Below are 7,663 nucleotides of genomic sequence, written 5' to 3'. Positions count from 1 at the left end.
TTTTCTTTTAGAGATGTGTATGGCACCTACTCTAAATGAAGAGTGAAGAAAATCTTTTTTTGAATTTTTTAGATTTCTATACAAAATGAAACTTATGATTACCAAAGAAAATCTTTTTTGGGTCTTGGATTTTGAATTTCATATGAAAATGAAACTTGAACCTATTAAAGGAAAATCTTTTTTTTTTTTAGTTTTATTTTGAAGATATATATAAGACATCTACTCTTAAATGAAAAGTGAAGAAAATCTCTTTTTTTGGATTTTTCAAATAAGATCCCTGAACCCACAATAGGTTGCCTACGCATCTCACTCCTGAGAGAGTAGAATCAGGGGTGCGTAGTTCGTCCAGATAGGACAATTAATGATTAAGTAACAAACGATGAACAACGTCAATAATTTTCTTTTTGGGTTTTTAATTTGACACATCACATAAAAATGACACCAACAACTAAGAAAGAAAAATCTTTTTGGTATTTTCGTTATATGAAATATACCAAACTTCTACTATCCTTTTGAATTTTTCTTTTAAGAAAGCTCCTATTAATTTTATTTTTTTTGAAAATTTTAAATGATAAATGCTTGCTAAAGGAAATAAAGGAAAAATCTTTTTGATATTTTGTTTTTAAGTAAATGAGTGCAAAAGGTAAAAAAATCTTTTTGAATTTTTAAATTGTGAAAAGGCAAAGCCATAAAAAACACTAAAAATTGCGAAACTCTTTTTTTGACTCACTTTTTTTTTTTCTTTGCTTAAACACACGTTCCTTTAATTCTAGCACATGCTCTCCCTAAACCAATCTGTCAAATGACTCTGTTATCCTTAAAGATGCAACAATTAGCATGTAAGGATACTTTAGGGGTGAGTCTCCTACAAAAGACCAAGTGGGTCCTGCTAGGTCTCAATATAATGCAGATAAACATGATCTAAAGGTTGACCTACGTGGGGTCCATTAACAAGGCTTTTCGGGGGAGCGTATGGTCGATAGTGGTTGCGACAGCTTTCCATACAACCCAACGGCTCCCCCTCCTAAAATAAGGGTGTCTCAACTAGAGATTGTGTACAAACTGTACTACAGACTTGTTGCAGAAAGAATGACTCGGGTTATGCACATGATGCCAAATATAAAGCGATAATACGTAATAAAAAGCTGTAAACATAGAGCATGTAAGCACGCCACCATGATAAACAAATACAAACGATAACACAAACAACATTTATACACTCATAATGTTGAACTAAGCCTATACGACTCCAAAAAGTAAGATCGAATTCTGAAAAATAATCCCCAATAGAGTCGCCAAACTGTCACACCCTTTTTTTAACCGAAAGAATTATAATTTTAAGTTTGAAAGGGTTTTATTATTAAAGTAACAAAAATAAATATTTGTTTCGAAATGGATTCATTTCACAATTATATTCAGAGTCTCCACTTGACATAAACTTGGCGTGCCAAGTCACCTTTGAAAATTCTTTTCAAAACTGTTTGACTCTTTAAAACTGGTTTGCAAATAGAAACTCCGGCTAAGAAATTCTGTTGACTAAGGGGAAGGTGTTAGGCACCCATCGATCTCGTGGTTCAACCACGATTGCTTGGTGGAGTATATCGGCTAGATCGACACTAAAAGTGAATAAACTACATAAAACACACCACAATCAAACAAACAAACACAAGCAAAATAAATCTTAAAAATATAATATCCAGTTCAATTATACAGTCCAGAAAATAGAAAAATGCAGAAATATAAATCCTATTCTAAACTAATCCTAGACTAATGCTTTATCCGATGCCTCGGGCCTTCATCACGAACGTTCTTCCAAATATAAAATACTTCGGGGCATTTTCCGGCGAATAAATAAAAATATCTTGGGGCATTCCCCGACCAAATGATATATTTGATCCAAAAAGCATTAATCAAAACCATTTAACGAACATTTTCATCATTCAAAAATTACAAGTCCTAATTTTCACCTACCCAACCTACGTTTGCCTACCCACTCGACCTATCCTGATACTATCGAATTCGATTAGTGTTCATTTCAAGTTAAACAATAAACCATGAAGCAAACCGACCAAAAGACGCTTTTTATCAAGTTTTAATTTCCATTCCATTCATTCCCAAATCCCTTTCATACGTCAATTTTTACACAAAAGCAATTATCTAAACCCATGCTAACATCAAATTTATACTACTATTAATTATTCATGGATAAACGCTATCGAACCTCAACAAAGTTTATCTAATCACAATCAACAACACCCAATCATAACATCAATGCACCAAATTGAAACAAAACAAGAAGATAGAGAGTCAAAGAATGGACCGTAAGTGTCAATTTTAATATATTAGAATGAAACCGCATTCGAAAACCTGATTCAAACTTCAATAACGAACCACACCAACTCAACAATGAGAAATAATGACCCATACAGATTTGAGTCCTGAGAAAGGAGAAGTAGCACTCAAATGGACACTGAAAACGCAGAAAAACCAAGGAAACCGGTGTACAAAATTTCGAAACATAGACGAACAAACCAAGAATCAGGGCATTACCGGAGAAACCAAGTAAACCCATATGAGATCACGCTGGAATTGGCTACTTTTAGTCACTGGTCCGTATTCTCAAAGCGAAGGAAACAATTTTTGAGATCAACAGGGCCTAAATCCGTCCGAAAACTACTGGTTCCAGCGAGATTAGCTGTCCTGATGAGATTCGCCCGAAATTGAGAGAAAACCAAGAGATTCCGGTGAAGCAGTCGCCAAAATAGTGACCAAACGCATAAAAAAAACTCATTTCCTCCCTCAATTCTCACTCTCTCAGCTTCGATTCCCTCTCATATCTCATTGTTTTGATCGTTCTTGTGTGTGTTTCCCTTGTATAGTGCATTTTTCGGTGGCTCTCTCCCTTTTTCAGTGAGGTATTTGTACGCCAATATCTATATCTCCCTTTCCCTCTCCTCGTTACCGTGTATCTATTGAATAAAGAAGAAGATTCTTTTTTTCTTTTCTCTGTGTGTATCCTTCAAAGAAGAAGATGATGGTTTTTGTTTTTCTATTTCTCGTCCCTTCTCTTTTGTGTCACTGTGTGTGTGCGTTGATGGAGAGGATAATATGATAATAATCACGGATATGGACTTAGGAGAATACGTTTGGACCCGAGACTTGGTGTGTGCAATTGAAGTGTAAAAGATGATTAAAACACACCAAAAATAGTCCACTTATTACACTTGATAGGCGCTTCACCCTTGAGGGGTATTATGGATATTTTAGTCTTCCATTTTATAATAGCTATATAAGGAACATGTTAGGGCTTCTATAGTTAGTTTTGATGATGTTGTAAGTCATAAGAACACAAGTCCTCTCCCTTTGGAGGCACCAAAACCGAAACTAGGTCAAGAGCTAGTGTGGAATCACTAATGATTATATTTTGGTTGAAAACGTTGATGCTTAGGAGATGGAAGCCGATCTTGTGTCAAGTAAGAGATAGGTTTTTTTTGGTGTGAGGTGTTAAGGGCCCAGGAGTGGAATAAGCTCTTGGGTTCTTAAGATTACATCTTCAATTATCTATCTATCTATGCTTTGTTTTCATTGTAATCTTGTAGTTTGTATTCTTGTTATTCAAGCGGTGTATTGTTTCTTGTTGTCACATTGTTAATGTTCATCTTGTGTTCATCATCTTATTGTTGTTAACTTAGTTTGGGTTGGCTGCAGAGGGTGTCAAACACCTAGATATATTGCCATTCTTGTATTGTATTCTTGAATCTGAGTGTGGTCTCCATTTGATCCATGGGTTGTAGTGATTTTGTGGACTGTTTGGAGTGTGTTTTCGTGATCTCCTCTTTTTTCTTGTATCAATTCTTGAGGGACGATTTCGCTAATGATGTGGCCGAGCGGAATATAGATTTATCTTTAAGGAATAGTGATGCTGCAAAAAATCTAAATATAAATTACAATGACCTAAACTTTTTGAAGCAGATAAGTTTTTGCAAGCTTAAAGATTGGTATTTGAGAAAAAATAGTCCATACTTAGTTGCTAACAGAAAAGAAGGAAGATTTTTGTCAGTGGCATCGTGTTTTCGTTTTTAAAGCAACGTCTGATGGAGAGGTGTTCTTTAGTAAGGCATATGGTCGAAAGGTGTTCCTTGGTGTCTATTCATGGAGCGGGAGTACTAGATAGGGTAGTAAGTTAAAATTAGAGTAAATGGGATTAGGGTATTTTTGGAATTTAAATAATTTGGCTTTAATTAAATGGACTGGGGAAACTGTGGTAATTTTACTTTAGCATTTAGGATTTCATGCTTTTGAGATATTATAGATTATAAATCTAAATAAAAAGTCAACTATTCTTCGGAAAAGGGCTAAAAATACCCTTCAAATATTGAAATCGGTTCAAAAATATCATCTGTTAAACTATTGGGTCAGAAATATCCGTCAAGTATTAAAATTAGTTCAAAAATATCCCTTCATTCACCTTTATGGCTCAAAAATACCCTTCAACTGACGGTTCTTTTAAATCATAATTAAAAATTCAGAAAAGGATCAGAAATACTCTCAAATATTGAAATTGGTTCAAAAATACTCTTTGTTAACCTATTGGGCTAAAAATACCTGTGCGTCTACCTTTATAACTCAAAAATAGCCTTACAACTAACAATTTTTTAAATCATAGTTAAAATTTTTGTTCAATATGCAACGACTTTCTATTAATTGAAACTAAATTAATTAAACTGTTAAATCCAATCTGGACCCAACTCAAGCTACCCGACCCAAATACAAAATTTGCCCCAACTAAAAGTACCCGGTAGTATAGTAATTTTTGCTATAAAAATGTAGGAACTCTGTTGACTTAGAATCTGTCAGTCTAATGTAATGTTGCGAAGAATTCTATCCCCTAATTATAATATTAATTTGGTATTTCTTTGTGATGTATATTTCTCTGTGTTAGCTAGCAAAACTAATTGAGATGTCTTAGTTATGCCACATCTTAGGTAACACTATCTTATTACTTCCTCCGTTTCATTTTACCTGACACATTTATTTTGTATCATAAAAATACTACAATTTTTCCTAGATAGTTGTTACTATTTTGGTTTATACACATCAAATTGTCTTGCAACTACTGGCAAGTGCGTTTTCCATGCGATACCACTCCACGCCACACATTTCACCCCATTTACCGATCAAAATTATGATTAATTTTGTAGGGTTTAGATAAGGTAGTTTTAGTTGAGTCCGGATTGGGATTAACATTTTAACTAATTTAGTTTCGTTCAATAGAAAATTGTCACGCATTTAACAAAATTTTTAATTATGATTTAGAAAAATTATTAGTTGCAGGGGTATTTTTGATCCATAAAGGTAGATGGAGGGGTGTTTTGAATCAATTTCAATACTTGAAGGATATTTTTGACCATTTTCTGAATTTTTAATTATAACTTTTAAAAAAAGGTTAATTGCAAGGGTATTTTTGAGCCATAAAGGTGGATGGAGGGATACTTTTGAATCAATTTTAATATTTGAAGAGTATTTTTGGCACAATAAGTTAACGAAGGATATTTTAAAACTAATTTCAATACTTGAAGGATATCCCTAAAACTCATCAAGCTCTTCTAGTATATATAAATTGGGGCAGGAACAAGAACAAAATTTAAACAATATACACCAACAAAATGGAAAAAGGGAGACAAGAACACATGAGGAAAATATATAGCAAAATTAAATCAACCAACCGGCCAAAAGATTATAGGCCATATATATATTGTATATACAACTGTAAAATTTGACCAAAAATTAACTACTTATCAGAGATAATTTAAACCAATTTTCATCATAACATGATTTTCTTCTTCTAACAAAATTGTTATCATCATCACTTGATATATGCCAAACTTCCAATAATTTTCTTTATACTTGTTTCCTCACAGCAATAGGAATTCTAACATAATGCTTGTCATCAGTCCATGCCAAACTTCCAAAGTTATATTTATTTGACCTTTGTAGGGTAGATGTGATATTGACCATAAAGGAAATCTTCTTTATTTTGGAATTGAACTTCAATACATTTGGACTTACTTTAACCAGAGTATTTCTCGGAGGTTTAACCACTAGTTTGTATATAGCGTTGATATTATTTCCAACATTGGTAACAGTTCTTCTGATAGTAACTGAATTCTTCAGATTTGGAATAGCAATTGATGGGAGATTCAAATTCAACCTAGAAGGCACTTCTTTGGGACATATAATGCCTCCTGCTGCTGCTGCAGCAGTTGAATTATTTTTTTGTAAAATATGTAGTTGCATTTTGAACTTTGGCATTACTATAGCCCAAACTGCAAAGATAATTCAAGTAATCAGTATTATCCATATCATAAACTAATCCAGGATCAGTTGCTCCGTTTGCATTACAAATTCCCCCTCCAAAATCAAATGTATCAGCAATTTTTCCTCCTGGTCCTTCTGCTTATATTTCAGATTTATATATGTCCTCATTCCATGCTACAGAACAAAACAAAAAAAAATTATTATTAGAATTTTTCCTATAAATTTTAATGTTACCAAAAGAGAAGAAGCTATTTGTACTATAATATATATATATATATATATATTCATGAAAGTGTTGTATCTAAGTCAAAGTAAATGCATATATTAAAAATTATGCTGAAAATGAAGATAGAGTATACAGATCAATTGATTCTTAAATAACTTTTATAGAATAATACATATAATCGAAAATATATTGAATATGAGATGTTAATCACCTGTAGTTACAAGTGCAGATTTAATAGCTGCAGGAGACCAATTAGGATGTGCAAATTTGAGGAGTGCAACAATTCCCGAGACGTGAGGAGCTGCCATGGATGTTCCAGACTGGATTTGAAATCCATTTTCACCTTTGGAAGGACTAATTGTTGCGATAATATTTACAGCAGGAGCTGCAACATCGGGCTATAATAATATTTTGAGAAAAAAAACTTATAAATCATTTAAAAAATTAGAGAAAGGCAATTTAATAAGAAAAATTGTTAACTCAAGAGTAAAAGCAGATAAACTATATAAACTCTTGAAGTTAATTTAAAGTTATTAGTATTAAACTCATATAAAAAAATTATAATTATATATTTACCTTCAAAATTTCTGGGGCAAAAGAATTTGGACCTCTTGATGAGAACTTAGCCACCTTTAGGGCTATCTCTTTTCCTTCAACAACTTTAGATCGACCTAATTTGATCATTGAACCTTGCTTACTGTTGCAAATCAAGAACAATTTGTCCATAAATTACCCAACTAGTTTTTGAAAAAACAAAAAATAGCAAATAATACTTGGTCATACAATTTATCATTATCTAACAAATATTTTTGACAAATAATTCAAATTCCTAAATACTAGAGCCGTTAATATGGGTCAGACTCGTTGGGTCGGCCCGACCCAGCCTGTAATTTGATGGGGTTGAGCTTAATTTTTTACAGCCTATTTAAGAACGGAGCTTTTTAGCCAGGGTCGAATAAGCCCGTAGCCCATAGCCCGTGAGGCTTGAGTAATGTGGGTTGGGCTAGACCGTGGGCTGGCCCGTAAGTCAAACACATACAACTATTTAGATTGCTTATTAGTATTTTTATTTGGTTCGAATGATATCATGTTAAAAGTTATTTAGTTTCTCTCTTAGGA

The sequence above is a fragment of the Capsicum annuum genome, chromosome 4 (assembly GCF_002878395.1).
Source record: "Capsicum annuum cultivar UCD-10X-F1 chromosome 4, UCD10Xv1.1, whole genome shotgun sequence".
In the NCBI taxonomy this organism is placed as follows: domain Eukaryota; kingdom Viridiplantae; phylum Streptophyta; class Magnoliopsida; order Solanales; family Solanaceae; genus Capsicum; species Capsicum annuum.
This window is presented reverse-complemented; position numbering follows the sequence as displayed.